The sequence below is a fragment of the Mytilus galloprovincialis genome, chromosome 5, assembly GCF_965363235.1.
Source record: "Mytilus galloprovincialis chromosome 5, xbMytGall1.hap1.1, whole genome shotgun sequence".
Lineage (NCBI taxonomy): Eukaryota > Metazoa > Mollusca > Bivalvia > Mytilida > Mytilidae > Mytilus > Mytilus galloprovincialis.
In genome coordinates, this window is record NC_134842.1 from 24,252,001 (window position 1) to 24,274,765 (window position 22,765).

The 22,765-nt window shown below is 32.7% G+C and overlaps 1 long non-coding RNA gene across 1 annotated transcript; it reads left to right on the top strand.

Annotated features, from left to right (window-relative positions):
- Window positions 1–1,735: 1,735 nt before the first annotated feature.
- Window positions 1,736–21,348, top strand: LOC143075448 (uncharacterized). The gene is made up of 3 exons (XR_012978317.1): window positions 1,736–1,959; window positions 17,232–17,662; window positions 21,063–21,348. It is a non-coding gene; the product is annotated as an uncharacterized LOC143075448 (long non-coding RNA).
- The last annotated feature ends 1,417 nt before the right edge of the window (window positions 21,349–22,765 follow it).

The window sequence follows — 22,765 nt, forward strand, 5'->3', positions numbered from 1 at the left end:
AGTATGGTTTAAGAAAGTTTATTAAAATTTCAAAAACTTTAACCACAGAGTGAATATTTTTGGACGCCGCCGACGACGACGACGACGACGGAATGTAGGATCGCTTAGTCTCGCTTTTTCGACTTAAGTCGAAGGCTCGACAAAAATGACACAGCCTCTACTTTTTTAATGTTTTTTCTTGTTTTTTGGGGGGTGAGAGTTCATCTATATGTTTCGGAAACTAGTGTGAAGTCCATTTTTGCTGTATAATATATTATTTTTGGTTGAGGGAAGAGCTGAAGTCCGCCTACGGGTGCGGGGTTTTCTCGCTGTATGAAGACCCATAGATTGCCTTGTGCGGTTTACTGGTCTTTGACACATTCCCCTTTCCATTCTCAATTTAATGTTTGCAAAGTGAGTCAAATGGGATAAACGCCGAACATTCAAACAGGCAATCATAAATATGGACATTTTGTGTCTTTCTGCATAAAGATCGCTTACGGAACCCTCAAACATTTGCTGCAGTTGTTCCATAACATATAGAATATACCAATCTAATTAAAAACCGATCTCTCATCGCTCCCGTTTTCTGATATGACGCGTGGGACATATCAGACATATCAGAAACAGGAGCGATGAGAGATCGGTTTTTAATTAGATTGAGAATATACGATACTCTGTCGACATGAATCATCGGATTTAACGTCCCCGTATCGACATCGTTCGGAAATAAATATCAAGTAACACTTAAAAAAAAAAAGTAAAACAAATAAAAATTACAATCAAAGAATGATATAAGTATATGTGATGCTTCAAGTTACATTAAAGGGAGACACTTTCTTAATAGAGAAATATGAAATATATATAATAGTGTATCAAAATAAATTAAAAAAAATCCGGGATATGTCAGTATTTGTTCGTTCGTTCGTCCGTCCGTCTTTCCCGTTTTAGGTTAAAGATTTTGGTCAAGGTAGTTTTTTTCTATAAAGTTGAAGCCCTTTCACCTTGAAACTTAGTACACATGTTCCCTATGAGATGATCTTTTTAATTTTAATGCCAAATTAGAGTTTTGATTCCCATTTCACGGTCTATATATACAAGTATAGCTACTGAACATAAAAATGATAGTGCGAGTGGGGCATCCGTGTACTATGGACACATTCTTGTTTGTCATATGCTAGAACTTGTATTAGAGAAGTAAGAACAAAATATTTTTCTTGTTTGTAAAAGGCGTGGTGATAGAACGTCTGTCACAAAAGTTTATAATTCTAATAATGGTAATCGTTTTAAAGCACAAAAGCCACATTCCTAAACAGGGGAGCCAATACTCATAAAAATCAAATTATTTTGTATTCATGATGCACAATGAGGTTTTTCCCCATTATGAATCTCTGAGTTATCTATTTTTTATTACAAATCCGGTCAGTTTATATTTAGGATATTCACCAATATCTGGTTTCATCTCGTAGATACATTTGTAGATGGCAACATCTTAAATACTTCCTGCTGTTAGCGTAATTGTGTTCCCCAAAGTTAATCAAACGTTTTATTTGCTATCTTAACAATTATAATGTAATCAATTATATTAAAATTAAATTTACGTAACGTTTAACTTTTTCGAGACTGTATTATTTCGTATTATTCAATATATTTAAGAAATAGAAATGACTTGTTATATAATTTTAGCTTATAATCCGATTTACTAAAATAGGAAAACTACAAACAAATATGATAGAAATTATGCCTAGATCTTCATTCGTATCAACACTTTCAGGTTTACTCTGTCTAAGTACACACGACTGCGTAGTCAGAAGTAAGGGAAAACACTACTTATTACTTACATCATTGTCATTCAATCTTAAAGACTTGAGATACAAATAGATGTTTATGTGAATCGTAATTTCTCAAGGCAACAACATGGATGCAAGATTTACATGTTTTGTTTTTCTGTTGTTTACAGTTGTATATTCCAAAAGTAATGTAAGTTTTCAATGTTGTTGTTTTCATTTAATAATATAATATCGTTAGTAATTACCGTATCACCATGGTGATACGGTCTGATTAGTCAGAGGCTAAACGTCAGGTTCGGGTAAATCTGTTAACGGTATTTCTGTTATTTCATTGGTTATAAATACTATCTAATGGCTGCTTCGTGGCTGTTTCCGGAATGATTATGGGGTAAATGAAGGTCATTTTAACGTCTGATTGGCTATTAATGAGTGGCATGCATTATATGTTCAACGCGTCCGTAAGTGGGGTCGGATTGAAATCATGATACTAGGTTATAGGTACATATTATGATAAAGTGTTCATTTGCTATAGTGATTAGTTATGGTGATAACTCACCACAAACTGTCAATTTGGTACAGATTATATAATCATGTGACAATGTGATGATTTAATCTTGAAATTATGTTGCTATTTTGGTAAGAAACTGTACATTTATGTATTATTGCTATTCTCTAAAAATAGAACAGTAATATGTATAATTTACACTTTAAACTGCGTATTAAAACGGTTAAATGATTGAGATACTTTTGTGTTAGATTTCTTCGTATAAAGCTTAGATTTTAAATAGTTAATACACAAAACGTATGCTCTATGTATAAAAATAATAACCATTTATTTTTCATTGCTTGGACATATTGATTAGAAAATATTAAAATCACGGAATTTACCGAAGATGTAATTTCGTTTCCAGCACTTTCATCGCTTCATTGATTTCTGGTGTAAATAAACAAACCCGACGATACTGATTAGAAGAATACAAAAAGTACAAGGTGAGCAATATGGTTTCTTATGTGCAAGGAAGCCTACACCAAGCATCACGGTATTGTTATTGGCAAGGGTTTCAGTGCACTATAGGATACTATAGTGTCAGCTGTTGCAAATTATATAATTTAGCTTTTTACAATGCACAGTTCTATATTTGACAATGACCCCAAGGCAATCATTTTATACGATCCTTCGAACCCAGAAAACTTGCAACACAGTGAACTCCCAAAAAGATGTTTGCATGTGGGGTAGACAGTTTGATGATCTTTGATGTACTCGTACATGATGATTTATTCTTTGGAGTTGTCAGGAGGCTGATTTAGAAGGGGGCCAGGGCGCTTGCCATTCTTTTCTGGGAAATTTTGTGGGCTTGGACCATAATAGTCCCAGTATGGACACAGTGGTGATCAGCAGTCATTATAAAAAAGAAGATGTGGTATGATTGCCAATGAGACAACTGTCTACAAGAGACCAAAATGACACAGACATTAACAACTATAGGTCACCGTACAGCCTTCAACAATGATCAAAGCCTATACAACACAGTCAGCTATAAAAGGCCCTGATATGACATGTATAACAATTCAAACCAGAAAACCAAGGCCTTATTTATATACAAAAATGAAGGAAAAACAAATATGTAACACATAAACAAACGACAACCACTGAATTACAGGCTCCTGACTTGGGACAGAAACATACATAAATAATGTGGCGGGGTAAAACATGTTAGCGGGATTCCCATCCTCCCCCTAACCTTGGACAGTGGTACATGTATAACAGTACAACATAAGAACAAACTATAAAAATCAGTCAAAAAAGGCTTAACTCATCAGATTGCCCATTGATATATCAAAAGCACTGAAAACTTCATTTGATATGTCTGATTTCAATTTATTCACATCATCAGGTCTTACACTTAGTATATTTTTTCGTGATGAACATTACTATTTGGTTGATTATGTAGGAAATCACTGAAGCATGACTGGAGAAGTCGCCCCCTCCCCCAGCCCCCCCCCCCCCCTTATTGTCCCAGCTGACCTGAGAATCTGTCCCATTTTAACCATTAACGTCATACAACAATTACTTTTCCATTGTGGCATCATATATTTTGTATTAAAACATCAAAATTTTACATGGAATATATGTGATGTACATGCATGTACAGTTTGTAATGGCAGACATATACATATTGTAGCAATAAGGTGTATCCAAAGCAAAATAGTTAATAATAAATCAACTCAATGGATAGAAGCATACTGGTAAGTCAATTTTTTTTTCACACAGCATCTGCATAGAGTGATGAGATATAAATCACGAGATCAATCACTGGAGGGTTTTAGAAGTCAAGAATTTTTATATTTTACTTATTTGGGTAGATACATGTACATGTAACACAACATTTATCTTGTCATAATACCTGTACGCTCAGTGTTCTTCATGAAAACTATCACACTGATTTTAAATCATTATAGGAAAGCACAGTGTATAAGCAAACATTTCAGGAGGCAAAGAGTCTATTATAGGCTGACTGCAATAGTCTGTATATTATCTGATAAAGCTTAGTTCTTGTCAACTTTCTTATTATTTCAAACATTTAAATAGATGTCTCCCAAATTTGGTGTATTTCTATTAGCTTTTTTAAAAGTCATTTTCATTTATTTTTCAACCCGGCCCAGAAATATGTTTAATATAGCTGATTTAGAGAAAGGCAACCTGGGTCACCTCTAACAAAGGCTATATTTATTGTCACTGCAAACATTTTACCTGTTCAACACCAAATGCTGTCAAGTTTGGGGCCCCTGGCCATGGCTCTTTTTTTCATAATTCATCTTACATGTACATCTCCTTTGAATTGTTTGCTTATTTGTTCTATGGTCTATCTATGCATATCTATCTATATACCACATTTTCATGGTCCCACAAAAATGTTTAAAATGTATACATTTGACTTTTTTCTAGCTTCTCTCATGTGATAGCCATACCTTTTTGGTCACTATTTATGTGTTGCGTTTAAATATGAATTGTAACACTTTACAGTGACTGAACAGGTAAAACAAATACTTCTCAAGAAACAGAAAAAAGAAGACTACTTGGAACAGCACCAGACTAAATGTATGTATATGTATGAATAAAAACTCAGATCGGAATAGCATGGAGGATATGATATGTCCTTGTGAATAAGCAAGGAAAGCTTTTAATAATAGTGCCTATTTTTTAATTTACTAGATTTTTCATTCATTATCTGTGCAAATTTCAACATAATTTGTCATAAATCCTTATCTAACTTTACTCAAACTTTCAGTGGTGGATCCAGAAATTTTCATAAGCGGGAGCCCACTGACTGCCTAAGAAGGGGCCAACTCCAGTCATGCTTCAGTGATTCCCTATAAAAACAACAAAATTTTTCCTAAAAAAGGGGTGGCCCAGGCCCCCCGAAAAACCCTCTAACTCCACCTCTGACTTTAATTTAATATGACAAGTGTTTCATTCACAAAAATACTGGTGCGTTTCTGTGATAAATATCATGCACAATTTTATAAATGAGAGGGGAAAGAAGATCCACATGTGGTGTACCTGCACATGACAATTGCAAACTGCCCCATTTTTCTTATCACAACCAATCAACTGATCATGCTGATACTGACATTACCAGAGAGTACACATCAAATGAAAAATCACAAATAACTGATACATATCAGATATTACACAATTAAATATGTTTTAAATTTATTACAAAAAAATGTGTTCTCAATCTTGTAGATAGATATTACTGGATCTCATATACATGTAAGTACCAAAGACAACTGTCTATCCAAGTCACATCCAAGTCACAATTTATAAAAGTAAACTATTAAAGGTTGTAGTTTTGTCTTCAACGCAAAGCTTGGTTCACACCAAACAGCAATTTTATATAGTCCATATCAATCATGACAATGGCGTTTGGGGTTAAACATGTTTTCGTAGGTAAATAATATTGCCATGGAACTTTTTTCATGAGAGTGTTATAGTCTATAGAGTATTACTTCCTGTTTGGTGGAATAGTGAAATAGAAGTCAATACGTTCTTGCTCAATCCTATGTCGCTTTGAAGGTGTCATGATTGTAATCCTCAGCTTAAGCAATGTGTTACTGTAATTCGAATTTCAAAATGACTGAGCGACGTTTTTCGAAGCACTGGTCAACTCCACCATAGCGAATCACATGACTTTGACAATCAGTAAATTCCAGCGAAAAATATCTCTATAAGGAAAGAATTGTCGGATAAAAATTAAATAATAGAGTACACAGGAAATGGCAAAGTTCACATAGTCGCGTATGATTAATCATTTAAAAAAAAACGAGCAAAAAGGGGGGGATGGGGCGTACACACTTTACGTCCCCCATTGGATCCGCCACTGCCTTCTGTTGTTGTCCATTTTGTCAAGTAGTAATCCTCAAAAGTATGTGTAGGTTATATGCTATTTTTATCAAGTTGATTATAGACACAGAATACATTTTATTATAATATCATTCCCCGTTTCCATTCTCAATTTTATTAAGTCTCTTTCCATTATAACACGGGTCCACCAATAATACAACAAAAATGACAAATTAGTAGAAAAAAAGCGCTATGTTTTCATATTGCTTGAAGTGCAATATTCCAATAAAAATAAACTACTCACAATCCACTGATCTCAATATAATCAGCTAAAATACGGCAAGCATTTTAGAAAAGCTATTACTTGTTTATGATTGCCTGTTGGTTTGTATGGTATGATATAGTCGGACATTATATGCAGAAATATGTACAAATGCAGAATAAGCATGTTTTTCACAAAAAAGAGGGGTAACAATATTTTTGAATTTCTGATACCAAGTGTGGATCCAGTCATTTTGAAACGTTCACATTATGAAGGGGGAAAAATCGGGAAAAAAGGGGGGGGGGGAATATCCCCGGGCCCCCTCTCTATGATCCACCGATGGAAACGTTCCAAAGTAAAACATGAAGATAAGAAATACATCTAAAGAATATCATGTATATCATTCTGCTGTTGTCTGCTCTTTGGTCGAGTTGTTGTCTCTTTGACATATTCCCCATTTCTATTCTGAATTTTATCAATGATGTTCACAATGCAAACGTTCCTTTTTTTCAATTAACAAGCAGACGGTATATTATTTAATAAATATATGAGTTTTATCTAAGTAGAATTCGGTACAGGCATAAAAATGCGGACATTGATGTTTTTAAAATTTGCTGTTAGATTTGTTTAAATCAAGGAATACATCTCCCCAATGAACATGTAAAGATCAGATTCCATACGCGTCTTTGGCTAAACTTTATTCGTTGTTGGTTTACAAACTCTTCACTTTTTAAATAAGTTTTGGATGTCGAAAACATTTTGCCTCGAGCATCACTTAAGAAATCGAAATACGCATCTGTTGCAGATAAATAGGTACCGTGAATATGATTACAAATGGTCAGTGCTTCATTTGTTACTACATTAGTATAGATACTAATTGAAATGAACAGACTTTGGTTACAAAACTATACTATTTTTTTCAAAGTGAAATACTCTTGTATTTTTTGCACGAAACAACTTCATTACTCTATTTTTATATTTTCTTTTCCATTATTTTCTTTATTTATTTAACTGGGGTATGCAATAAAATCGTCCTTATCCTTTTCGGGATTGACGCCTTTATTCATGTTTAATTTCTGGTACCTGTGATGATTTTGAGATTTCTATTTAGATCCTTATGGAGAAACCATTTAACCTCAGGGGAGAGGGGGTGTTATGGATTTTTTTGTTTGAGTCAGAACTTTTTTAATTTTTTTTTCAGAATATGTTTTTTTGTCATCTATTTGGCTAGAATACTTTTTTCTATCAATTAGGAAACAGAATATTTTGTTTTGAAAAAAAATATAACCCTCCCCTTCAATAATATAATATAAATATAAATAAGTTTTATTTAGAGTCGGCAAGGTATACAAACGTAGACAAACATAAGCTCTAATGAGCTTTTAACCGACATACGAGACATTCTTAACAATACAACATTTATAACAATACAACACATAATATAATACACATGCAATAAATTTCACAGCACAAAAATGAAGCACTTAAAGCAGGATATATAAGCATAAGCTAGGTATTAAAGCTAAAAGCATATAAGTGTAAACTAGGCATAAAAGTTGGCAAAATGCATAGCATAAAAATTTGAAAAATGGGGTATGATCTAGATGGTCAAGAAATTTGCATAATATATAAACTAAAAGTCTGCACAAACTGTGCACTTACAGTCATTTCCATTCCATGACTTTAAAATATTTTTGAACTGACTAAAATTAGCAATTTTTCTAAAATCATCAGGTAGATCATTCCATAAAACAGCAGCTGTGTATTTAAAAGAGTTCTTACCATAGGTTGATGTTCGGACCCTAGGTATATCTACAATATTAGAATATCTAAAATTATATTTACAATCTTTCAATACAACTTAATCATGTAAGCATGGTGGTGGCAATATATATACAATTTTTAAACACTAAATAGCCATTTTACGGAAGCCGATAAGGGCCATTCAAAAAAAATAAATTATGTCGTAATTACGACATAGCATGTCGTAATTTCGACATAACATGTCGTTATTACGACATCGCTATGTCGTAATTTCGACATAACATGTCGTTATAACGACATCGCTATGTCGTAATTTCGACATATCATGTCGTAATAACGACATCACTATGTCGTTATAACGACATCGCTATATATTATATAAAAGAATATGTATTATGATTGCCAAGAGACTAAATGACACAGAAATTAACAACTATAGGTCATCATAATGCCCCGAATAATTAGAAAAGCCCCACATAGTCAGCTATAAAAGAGGGAGGAAAGATACCAGAGGGAGAGCCCCCGAAATGCTGTGTGGCAGACAGTGTTATTAATCAATTATTAGCTCCCTTGGTAAAACTCCAAATTTCATATTTAATGTATTTCATTGTTAAATAATTTACATGAAGCTTAATAAGTATATATTTGTTAATTGCATAGATTTTGCTATTTGAATTCATTGGTTAAAGATATTTATTTATATTGTAAAGTTTAATATTTGCATCGTTGCAAAATCTTTGGTTACCTTCTTTGAATAGATTCAGTGAGAAACTTATATATTTTATAGATCCGAAGTAATTATATCGACCGTGTATGTTTGTTGTAACATATATCGACCGTGTATGTTTATTGTAACATTCATTCCTTCCAAGGCAATATGTTTTTACAGCTCCTCATCATATACTAAGTAATATCTAGTATATTTGAGGATTAAAATAAGAAAGCTATGTGAAAAAAAAAACGGATGTCCAACGTTACATTTATGAAAAACTGTTTTAACTCTTATGTATAGTGATCCTATTTCTTATTCTCTGATCTTCTTGATTCTTGGCAGGAACAACGACATGTGTTGGTTCTCTGTGCCGTTAAAGCCGTTATTTTGCCAAATTTCATTTGACTCGGTGGCTGCATATTAAGCTGGAATAAGAAAAATGTCCAACGACGTTTTTCATTAACTCAACGACTGAAAGTGAATTTTATAAGTAGATAAAGCAGACAATGAATAAAAAGAGTAAGACAATAATAATATCTAACAAAAGTACAAATATTTGCCTCATGTGAGTTCAAATATTGCTGATTCAATAAAATCTTCTCTACACAGTCGTTTTTCAAACGGTAGCCATTTTGTCCAAGTTGATATTTCATTTTTCAAAGCAGTTAACGCGTATTTTTTATAATTGATAAAAACAAAAGTTAGATACACGAAGAGTAAAAAATGCCAAGATTCTTTTCTTATTACCTACATATTTGGGTCTTAAAGGAATAAAATGCTTCCACACATTACAAAACGGTAGCCAATTTGTCCAAACGTCTGAAAACGTCTAAAATCCTAAAGACGCTAATTTCCGACGTTATATGTGCTAAAGTTTCAATTAAATGTTCATGATAATTAAAACAAATCGTGTTATGAAATTTGGAAAAAGAGGTTGATGATTGCTGCCGAAAAAAAAGAATAGTGCATGTTGCTATAGACTCCGCCCGGGGACATAGGTTCGACACAGGTTAAATTTTGCAATTTTTATTAATCGTTTATAGCTTTTAACGATTTATTTAAAAGAATTGGGAAATGGGGAAAACATCCCATTACATGAACTTCGTCCAACTTTTGCAAAGACAAATTGGAGACACCAAGACAGTCCTCTAAATGTAAAATGCGAATTGAAATTTATGTTACGGAAGTACTCCGAAATAGATCATTTAAAGTCGTCACTTCAGTAAGGTGCAATCACCAATATTAAAAGACTTAATACCAGTTCACGGAATGTTTTACTTCGCGATTTGTCCTGCTATTCATGTTATAACGGTCGTGATGAAAATAATTCCTGTACTAGCGAAGCTGGAACTTTTCGTCAATACAAACTTGTGCATGAAATGAAGGTAATTGAAAGACGAATCCCAAACAGCGACGAAAACCGTTTCATCAAATTAATAAAAACCCGGGATTATATTTGCCATTTTCGCTGACGATTCAGGAGTAGATTACTATATTTTAGAATGTATATCAGAAGTAAAACGCTATAGATGACTTGGGAAATAAAGCCAATGTTCAAGTAATTGAAGGGGTGTATTTCGACAACTTATGTGCCAGGGAAAATACAATTCTATTCAAATTTAACCAATGGTAAAATGTTTGATTTACTTTCAGAGTGTCAGATATATTTGTATTGGTTGAATTAAAATATAGAAATTTTACACAATGACAGATGATATGCACCTTGAAAGTTAAACATCCTATGATAAAACAAAAATATGGAAAACCGTATACATGTACTTCCGTCCCATCTTTCCTTCCTACATTACTTGCGACAGTACTGCATTTTTAGTTGAAATAACTTAAAAGGTAAACATTATTAAATCGATTTCCACAACTCGAGGTAATTTTTGATAAAATGACATCACAAAACGAAAAGAACCAGAATCAACCAACAATATAAAAAACCGAATAAAACTTGCAAAAATTAAACGAAGTCAAAAACCCTCTTCGACGCCGCATGTTTAAAAAGTGTAACGTCGTGTTGTAGGAATATCGTGCCAAACGTTTGAAAGTAGAAATAGAGCTATCAATATTTTTATTACAAGAAGCCATGTAGTTTGCGCTTATATAAATGGAGGTGGAATGCTTGGCATGCAATGTCAGTCCTCATAATTTCCACGTCTTAATTGTTTATTTCAAACTTTTCTAGCTATACAGCCCTTCACGACAGGTAACATATAAAACTCAGACAGGATTTAAAAAATATATAAGTTTCTCCTTGAAGGTATCCAAAGAAGGTAACCAAAGATTTTGCGACGATGCAAATATTAAACTTTACAATATAAATAAAAAATCTTTAACCAATGAATTCAAATAGCAAAAGCTATGCAATTAACAAATATATACTTATTAAGCTTCATGTAAATTATTTAACAATGAAATACATTAAATATGAAATTTGGAGTTTTACCAAGGGAGCTAATAATTAATTAATAACACTGTCTACCACACAGCATTTCGGGGACTCTTCCTTTGGTATCTTTCCTCCCTCTTTTATAGCTGACTAATCGGGGGCTTTTCTAATTATTGGGGGCATTATGATGACCTATAGTTGTTAATTTCTGTGTCATTTAGTCTCTTGGCAATCATAATACATATTCTTTTATATATAGCGATGTCGTTATTACGACATAGCTATGTCGTTTTAACGACATAGTGATGTCGTTATTACGACATGATATGTCGAAATTACGACATAGCGATGTCGTTATAACGACATGTTATGTCGAAATTACGACATGCTATGTCGTAATTACGACATAAAATTTTTTTTTTGAATGGCCCTTATCGGCTTACGTATTAAGTCGTAAAGTACGGAAGCCGATAAGGGCCATTCAAAAAAAAATAATTATGTCGTAATTACGACATGCTATGTCGTAATTTCGACATAACATGTCGTTAAAACGACATCGCTATGTCGTAATTTCGACATAACATGTCGTAATTTCGACATAACATGTCGTAATAACGACATAACATGTCGTTATAACGACATCGCTATGTCGTAATTTCGACATAACATGTCGTAATAACGACATCACTTTGTCGTTTTAACGACATAGCTATGTCGTAATAACGACATCGCTATGTATATAAAAGAATATGTATTATGATTGCCAAGAGACTAAATGACACAGAAATTAACAACTCTAGGTCATCATAATGCCCCCAATAATTAGAAAAGCCCCACATAGTCAGCTATAAAAGAGGGACGAAAGATACCAGAGGGAGAGCCCCCGAAATGCTGGGCGGCAGACAGTGTTATTAATTAATTATTAGCTCCCTTGGTAAAACTCCAAATTTCATATTCAATGTATTTCCTTGTTAAAAATTTTACATGAAGCTTAATAAGTATATATTTGTTAATTGCATAGCTTTTGCTATTTGAATTCATTGGTTAAAGATATTATTCATATTGTAAAGTTTGATAATTGTATCGTCGCAAAATCTTTGGTCACCTTCTTTGGTTACCTTCTGTGAGAAACTTATATAATTTATAGATCCCATTTTAGGTTGTTAAGATACTGTCCGTAGCAGGGGTGTAGAGCCCGTCAAATTCTAGCAAATCTTCTACTTGGTGGAAAAACTATGTGTGGAATTATTTAAGGACTGAGTTTCAGTTCCCCCAAAATCAGTCCCCCCAAGGCAAGCCATGCTTTCCACCTCCCTAAAAATAAGCGCCAACGACATGCCTTCTTGTCATAAGGATGAATTGAAGTATTGATTGCTCTTTTCCTACTTTCAAACGTTGGACACGATGTTCCTACAACCTCTACGATTTAAAACAGAATCTTCGAAATTTCATCCGCAAAACAAAATAAAAATGTTAGAAAACACGAACCAATATTAAAAAAAATTCAATATATGTTTCAAATTATGTTTTTACAGCTCTTGATTATATAATAATTAATATCTAGTATATTTGAGGATTAGACAAAGCTATGTGAAAAAAAACGGATGTCCAACGTTACATTTATGAAAAACTGTTTTAACTCTTATGTATAGTGATCCTATTTCTTATTCTCTGATCTTCTTCATTCTTGGCAGGAACAACGACATGTGTCGGTTCTTTGTGGCGTTAAAGCCGTTATTTTGCCAAATTTCATTTGACTCGGTGGCTTCATATTAAGCTGGAATAAGAAAAATGTCCAACGACGTTTTTCGTTAACTCAACGACTGAAAGTGAATTTTGTAAGTAGATATAGCAGAAAATGAATAAAAAGAGTAAGACAATTGTAATATCTAACAAAAGTACAAATATTTGCCTCATTGTTCATTATGAAATTTGGAAAAAGAGGTTGATGATTGCTGCCGAAAAAAAAGAATAGCGCATATTGCTATAGACTTCACCTGGAGACATAGGTTCGACACAGGTTAAATTTTGCAATTTTTATTAATCGTTTGTAGCTTTTAACGATTTATTTAAAAGAATGGTGAAATGGGGGGGGGGGGGGGGGGGGAAATCTCATTACATGAAATTCGTCCAAGTTTTCCAAAGACAAATTGGAGACACCAAGACAGTCCTCTTAATGTATAATGCGAATTGAAATTTATGTTGTGGAAGTACTCCGAAATAGATCATTTAAAGTCGTCACTTCAGTAAGGTGCAATCACCAATATTAAAAGACTTATACCAGTTCAAGGAATGTTTTACTTCGCGATTTGTTCTGCTATTCATGTTATAACTGTCGTAGTGAAATTAATTCTTGTACTAGCAAAGCCGAAACTTTTCGTCAATATAAACTTGTACATGAAATAGAGGTAATTGAAAGACAAATCCCAAACCGCGACGAAAACCGTTTCATCGAATTAATAAAAACCCGGGATTATATAAGCCGTTTTCGCGGACGATCCAGGAGTAGATTACTATATTTTAAAATGTATATCAGAAGTTAAACACTATAGATGACTTGGGGAAATAATTCTCAAACCAATGTTCAAGTTATTGAAGGGGTGTATTTCGACAACTTATGTGCTAGGGAAAATACAATTTTATTCAAATTTAACCAAGGGTAAAAATGTTCGATTTACTTGCAGAGTATCAAATATATTTGTATTGGGGTTGAATTAAGATATAGAAATTTTACAATGACAGATGATATGCACCTTGAAAGTTAAACATCATATGACAAAAGTTTCGTACATCTAAAAAAAGTTTTTTTTATGGAAAACCGTACCACATCTTCCTATATCTATATCCGTCCCATCTTTCCTTCCTACATTACTTGCGACAGTAATGCATTTTTAGTTGAAATAACTTAAAGGGTAAACATTATTAAATCGATTTCCACAACTTGAGGTAATTTATGATAAAATGACATCACAAAACGAACAGAACCAGAATCAACCAACATATATAAAAAAAAAAAACGAATAAAAAAAAATAATCGAAGTCAAAAACCCTCTTCGACGCCGCTTTTTTTTTTAAAGTGTAACGTCGTGTTGTAGGAACATCGTGCCCAACGTTGACAGTAGACAAAGAGCAATCAATATTTAATTATTACAACGAACCATGGGGTTGGGCTTATTTACAGGGAGGTGGAAGGCTTGGCTTGCCTTGGTAGTACGCAAACTCAGTCCTCATAAAATTCCATATATTAATCTTTCACCTAATTTAGTCCATATCGACCATGATTAACTGTACCACCCTTCCACAGTAGATCACGTATTACTATGACATGGGATCTGTAAAATATATAAGTTTCTCACAGAAGGTAACCGAAGAAGGTGACCAAAGATTTTGCGACGATACAAATATTAAACTTTACAATATAAATAAATATCTTTAACCAATGAATTCAAATAGCAAAAGCTTTGCAATTAACAAATATATACTTATTAAGCTTCATGTAACTCATTTAACAGTGAAATACATTAAATATGAAATTTGGAGTTTTACCAAGGGAGCTAACAATTAATTAATAACACTGTCTGCCACACAACATTTCGGGGGCTCTCCCTCTGGTATCTTTCGTCCCTCTTTTATAGCTGGTTATACGTTTTTTTTCTTCTAATTATTGGGGCATTATGATATGACCTATAGTTATTAATTTCTGTGTCATTTAGTCTCTTGGCAATCATAATACATATTCTTTTATATACATAGCGATGTCGTTATTACGACATAGCTATGTCGTTATTACGACATGTTATGTCGAAATTGCGACATAGCGATGTCGTTGTAACGACATATTATGTCGAAATTACGACATAGCGATGTCGTAATAACGACATGTTATGTCGAAATTACGACATGCTATGTCGTAATTACGACATAAATTATTTTTTTTGAATGGCCCTTATCGGCTTCCGTAGTACTGCCCTTTCCTTAATTTTTTCCAATTTGGTGATGTTATTTTTTGGCAAAAATGCCATGCCAAAGGACAAACATTAAAATTAGATAAAATAAATGTATGGAAAATGGTCAATTTATTCAATTTAGTAAGGTAGCAGCCAATGCGCTTTAAAACATTCAGTTGTTGGGATGCTTTACGACAAATATTTTTAATGTGATGATTAAAATTAAGTTGATAGTCAATATCAATACCTAAAAGTTTGACAATCTCATCACAGGATATTTTTGCTGACTGTATATTAAAAACAGGCTTTTTTTCAAGTCAAATGGTCGTTCCCTTAATCTATATGTTTAATTTTAACTTGAGTACATAATATATACTAGAAATCAGGCCAAAATGTTTTAAGAATTTGAAAGTGCACTAATAAAAGGAGCTGTGATACAGTAGTAAAATTTATTTTACAAAAATTTTGAAAATGACCTTCGTGTGACTTAATTTCAGGCGACATTTGCGCCCTCTACCTCACACCTCAGATTTATATGAGTACTTTTTTCCCTTTTTAGTTTGAAAAGTGGAATGACTCATTTTTCAATTATTTATATGTTTCTTAATTAGGAATCAACACTATGCACTTGACATTTTTATTAACAGTACATATATTGTAAAGGTTGCAATCAAGTGGGAAGGAGTAATTATTTCTTTCCGATATACAAGCTGATAATATCTCTTGTCCAGAGTGGTTCAAGTGTCCACTAAACCTACGCCATTTTAATCCTGTTGAAGTTAATATGAAGTGTTATTATTTCACAGAATTTGAGAGATATACATTTATTTAACCGATATAGGTTTTAATTTGATGATATCACCACCCAGCTGTCTCTCAATGGGTTGATGTAGCGCCATCGCGATCGAATAAGAATTCAACCATATTCAACTTCACGCTATGTAAAGGACCTCATTGAGAATATGACTTTTCACGCGAAAAACTGTGCACTACTTCAGTATCCCCCTCTCTCTCTCTTTCTGACACGTTTTATTTATTGATATGATTGTGCACTCCAACAAGTCATCTCCTCTAGTCATATCTTACTTTCAATTTTGTTATGACTAATGCTTATATCAACCCTTTTTGACCCAAAGAAGAAGAAGAGAAACTGTTTCCTTATTTTGTTCAGGAATTGTCGGACACTTTAGAACAGTACTTGTTAGATATCATGTCTCATATAATTTATAATTGTTCGTAAAGATCTATTGGCAGGTCGTCTTACATTTGCAGTGAGTTGCACGTGTGATATAATGTTTAATGTGCAAGGTCTCGTTACATGCATTTGAGATGAAACTAGCATTATAAACTGTCTTTCTTTGCTTTTTTTATTTGTCAAGCGCATGTGTGATATTGTATCATATCGTTTCAACAACATTTTTCTCGAGTCAGCTTTAATATTTTATTACATCGAAACATAACAGATACCATTATTTAGTCTCAAACCTCTACTAAGACTATTTCATACCAAAACTTAGGATATTAAAATCCACAAAATTAAAAAATGTTCATGATGTAACATGTACTAGTTTGCAATGACACTATTCTCAACAAAGCAACTCTAACTGCACAACGGTTATGTTTTTCGGATACAATTTTAAGTCAAATACCATAACTGTTTTGCCATTCGCTGTTTTTGATACATCTTACATGTAGTTGTAATAAATGTCACACTAGTTTAAGTGAAATTTGACAGAAGAGTATAAAAAACAAGATAGCAACCAAGCAAAACAATGTACAAAACATAGTTTATCCGTTTTTTAACTCTCATATACATAGTCTTCTTATGTCTCATCCTAAATATGCATGCACTATTTGCCATTGACACGAAAACAAACAAAAACAAATCTTTAAATACATGTACTTATGATGTAATAACTTATTTTTCTATTCCAATGTTTAAACTATACTTCTTTCAGAAGAAACTAACCAATTTACTGATAATTGTTTTTTGGTATGCAGCTTTTCAGTTTAATATACTTTTTTTTTTCATTTCAGAACCTAGAAATCACCTCTCTTCATGTTCAATCTGATATCAGTAGTTTTCACCTCTACTATGAGCCGTCTTGGACTTCGTTTGTCGAAAAATCAATATGCCATTCAGACAAACAACTTTAATACAAACCCAGATACGTTGATTTTGGGTTCGTCAAATTCGTTTTTTTGCGATTTTATGTCATTAATCAATACACAATGTTCCTAGCATGTGCTTTGTTATGTTTCGTCTGAGAAAATTTTGTCTATGCATGATTTGCTATATTCACCTTATATTTTCTTTCATATCATATGATATCTCTTTTGTCCTTTTTAATAGATAATATTATCATTAAATGAACAGGGTGATTGATGGCAAACTATATCCAGGAGAAATCAATGAGAAAGAGAAAAGCAAAGAAAAAGGGACAAACAGCTGGAATCGTTTCACAAAAGTATGTAAACCACTACCGGGTATATGAGAGTAAGAAGAGGTGGTATGATTTCCAATGAGACAACTAGCAACCAAAGCTCAAAAAAATTTCCGGGTTCGGTAAACCACACCAGTGGAAAGATTAAGATGACTTTTGTGCTTCCTTATGTCACAGTGTAATTTTGCTTAAAAATTCTTATTTGAATTTTTATTAAGAAAAGCCTTATTTTAATATTTGAATTTTTAAATTGCAATAATTTTTATTTTTAATGAAAAACATTTTGAAGTTTTGTTACAAATGGACGCTTCATTTATACTTTGTTATATTTAGAATTCTTAACTTTATTTATTCTTTGTCACATTTAGAAATTCTTAAGGACACAAGAAACAGGTGTTCAATTAAGAATTAACTTTTCTCTTTGTCAAAACTTAAGTGACAGATTTTATTATATAAGATCCTCTTACACTCTTTTTTCAAAAAGATGTAAATTCTTTGTTAATCAGAATGTCTACATTAGTTTCAATTAAGCTCTTACGTAAAGATTCTCCGAGCGATATAGGGGATAATCCTAACACGTGGTAACTTTAATTTTTGTGTTACCATGGATTAATAAGTAGAAACGAATTCTGATTGGTTGAACCTGCAAAATTGTCCAAATCTGTGAATTGTCTTTATTCACTCAATAGCGTCACTTTTCAAATTGAACGCATTGAATAAAGACCAATTCTCAGAAATCAGATTTGACTATTTTCAGGTAAGTGAAAACTAAGTTTTATTTTTATTTTAAAAATCTATTTCTTTATAGATTCAAAGTATTTATTTCATTTTTACAATGTATTTTTAAAATTTCTAAAAGCTCATTCCAATGAGTTAAGCCAATTATTATTTTTAAGAGAAATTATCATTTTCAATAGTCAGAGAAAGACGCCAAACCAGTTGGTCAATTTTAAATATGTATATATCTTTTTCAAGTTAATATTTTGAAAGTATTTATCAATTTCAAACATATTAAGTATTTTTGTAAATGAACACTAGTTGCCAAAACTAGACTAAAATGAACACGCTTCATCAGAAGTAATTTTTATATGGGAGACAACTCCAGTTTTACCGCGACAATTTCATGAGCAAGTAATATGTATCAATTTACAGTTTACCCATTATTTGTGAACAATGGTAAGTGTAAGAACATTATTATTCAAAGCATTTTTGCATTAGTTCTCATGGTCGTTAGGTAACAGAAAGCTCTTAGAAGCTAGTAAACTGATGTTCTCTATTTTTCCCATGCAAAGCCCAGTGTTACTTGTTTTCTTATTTCATAAGATTCCCAGTTTGTTTATATAGTTTTCTTGTTCAAAGTAAATGCGTTTATTTAACTTCATTTATTGTGTTATATGCTAGATCTATAAAGTCCCGCATGTTCTTATTTTTAGTATGTGAGCTAGTCCCAGTCCCAAGTTTTAACTTTCACAGTTATCTCCCCTTTAATATGCAAATTTGTTTACAACTGTTTGCTTTCCTGTAAATAATAGCCGTCAGCTATATATATGTTATACTGTAAAAACATGTTTTTAATAGTAAAAGTTTCTGAGAATAGGTTGAAATTATTATTATAGAGATGTTTGGTTGTTAAAATACTTCAATGAGTAGTTTATAAGTTGTTTAATTGTTTACTGCAAATTCCATGCATGTCAGGCTGCACAATTTAGAAACCAGTCAAACCCTTTAGTATTCACACCGTTCATGGTGTAATAGCGAGAAACTTCACAGTTCCATCTTTAGTATTAATAATCCATGATTATTATTTTATCTGTTTATTGACTGCATTGTTATACTTTATGGTTTATTATGTAATACTGTTATTATATATATATGACTTTTCAATTTGAACGCATTGAATAAAGACCAATTCTCAGAAAACAGATTTGACTATTTTCAGGCGTCAGAAGACTCACGTCAACAAGATTTTTATCTTGTCACAGCAGCTGAAAATCAAACAGTCATAATCACACTGCATCTGCCTGTCACGCTTGCTTCAAAAAGCTCTACCACAAATCAAGAACAAACACACACCAAAACTCAAGTTTGACACTTACCTTAGAAATAAGTTTTCTACAGGAACATCCAAACTTGCAAACCAAATCTTTGTATCCATGAAAGAATTTAGTAAAGGTTTAAGTAACTTGAGGTAACAAATGAAGATACCCGACTCAATAATTTACTAGATATACAAAGATGCATTATTTGAAATACTTTTGATTTCTAAAAAACACATAATCGTTTCCTTTAGAAATCGTGTCTATCTTTAATTATGTTGTCCACAAAAGTAGACGGGCTTAAAATCGTAAATTCCGATACACTACGCTCACTACAAATGTATTGTAAAGAAATTTAACTGAACAGTTTTTCTCATTATTTATGATTTATTCGTGTTTTTAGACAATGCAAACGTTTTAGTTTGATATAGTAATTGACGAAACACGCGCTGCGGTGGAACATAAATGAAATGTATCAAATTTGCATCAAAATTTTACAGAGACTTTCATACAAACTTAGTAAATTATTTATACTAATAAAATTACTGATGATTTTATGATGCCATTGTATTGCTTCATAACATAATACGAATACAATATATAGTAGTGCATTCAGCATGTTCAGGATGTTTTAGTGCGCAAGGATGGGGAGTATCTATTTCTTTCTGTTCCCGTTAATAGTTCATTCTGAAACTCTATACATAATTCTGTTTACACCTAGTATGTTCTTATCCGGTTTTTTTGGGTGACACTGTGCAGTATACACATTTTTGTGCACGGTACTCTATTTCAACTTCCCCTAGATTATTTGGTGACAGCGTGTTCAATTTCTGTGGGTACAAATGTACCAGTTTCGTGGAGTTCTAGCCTTCTATGTCATGATCTTCTTCGAAATGTTAATTCGTGTTTCGTGGCATTCTTATTAGGACAGGAAATCCTAAACAGGAGCCAATTCAAGTTTCAGCATTTTAATAACACAGTAATTTATTTATAGAACGACCTTGGGCAAAATACAGTTCAAGCACATTCATGTTAACAATTGCTCTTGTATTATAATTAAGGTCTACAGAATTAGAAGACTGATTTAAGAGCGCGAAATATTTAATTGTCGTCATAAGAAATGAGGATATGCTGGATTTCGTTCCCAAAGTAGACCCCTTAAAGATTTTTTTTGTAAATCTTATGTTTTGTACAGAAAGCGTAACACTTTTGTTTTAAGGAGTACTAGCCTAGTTTGATTATTTCTTAACGATAGCCACAAGTATTAAATATAAATTGTATTGACAATCCTTTATCATTGTTAACAGCCTTTGCTTCTGTTTTACCATGAAAGTTTTATGGAAGTATACTTCCATGGTTTTACACAAACATAAGCTATCTCGTTACAGACCTAGGCATACCAACCGGTTCAGCGTTGATGTTAACGTTGCAGCCGAGAGTTCAGTAACATTCAATCTGACCTACCAAGAATTATTGGAGCGAGTTTACGGGGAATATGAGCATATCATATATATTGACCCCGGTCAGATTGTAGAAGATTTCAAGATAAACGTAGCTATTCATGACAAAATTGTGTTTTTGGTGATAGTGATGTGTTTGTACATCTTACTTTACTGAACATTCTTGCTGCTTAAAATTATCTCTATCTATAATGAACTTGGCCCATTAGTTTCAGTGGAAAATGTAAGTAAAAATTTACAAATTTTATGGAAATTGTTAAAAATTGACTATAAAGAACAATAACTCCTAAGGTGGTCAATTGACCATTTCGGTCATGTTGACTTATTTGTAAATCTTACTTTGCTGAACATTATTGCTGTTTACAGTTTATCTCTATCTATAATAATATTCAAGACAATAACCAAAAGCAGCAAAATTTCCTTAAAAATACCAATTCAGGGGCAGCAACCCAACAACGGGTTGTCCGATTCATCTGAAAATTTCGGGGCAGATAGATCTTGACCTGATAAACGATTTTACCCCATGTCAGATTTGCTCTAAACGCTTTGGTTTTTGAGTTATAAGCCAAAAACTGCATTTTACCCCTATGTTCTATTTTTAGCCATGGCGGCCATTTTGGTTTGATGGCCGGGTCATCGGACACATTTTTTAAACAAGATACCCCAAAGATGATTGTGGATAAGTTTGGATTAATTTGGCCCAGTAGTTTCAGAGGAGAAGATTTTTGTAAAAGATTACTAAGATTTACGAAAAATGGTTAAAAATTGACTATAAAGGTCAATAACTCCTAAAGGGGTCAACTGACCATTTTGGTCATTTTGACTTATTTGTAAATCTTACTTTGCTGAACATAATGACTGTTTACAGTTTATCTCTATCTATAATAATATACAAGATAATAACCAAAAACAGCAAAATTTCCTTAAAATAACCAATTCAGGGGCAGCAACCCAACAACAGGTTGTCAGATTCATCTGAAAATTTCAGGGTAGATAGATCTTGACCTGATTAACAATATTACCAAATGTCAGATTTGCTCTAAATGCTTTGGTTTTTAAGTTATAAGCCAAAAACTGCATTTTACCCCTATGTTCTATTTTTAGCCGTGGCGGCCATCTTGGTTGGTTGGCCGGGTCACGCCACACATTTTTTAAACTAGATACCCCAAAAATAAATGTGACCAAGTTTGGATAAATTTGGCCCAGTAGTTTCAGAGGAGAAGATTTTTGTAAAAGATTACTAAGATTTACGAAAAATAGTTAAAAATTGACTATAAAGGGCAATAACTCCTAAAGTGGTCAACTGACCATTTTGGTCATGTTGACTTATTTGTAGATCTGACTTTGCTGAACATTATTGCTGTTAACAGTTTATCTCTATCTATAATAATATTCAAGATAATAACCAAAAACAGCAAAATTTCCTTAAAATTACCATTTCAGAGGCAGTAACCCAACAACGAAATGTCCGATTCATCTGAAAATTTCAGGGCAGATAGATCTTGACCTGATAAACAGTTTTACCCCCTTGTCAGATTTGCTCTAAATGCTTTGGTTTTTGAGTTATAAGCCAAAAACTGCATTTTACCCCTATGTTCTATTTTTAGCCATGGCGGCCATCTTGGTTGGTT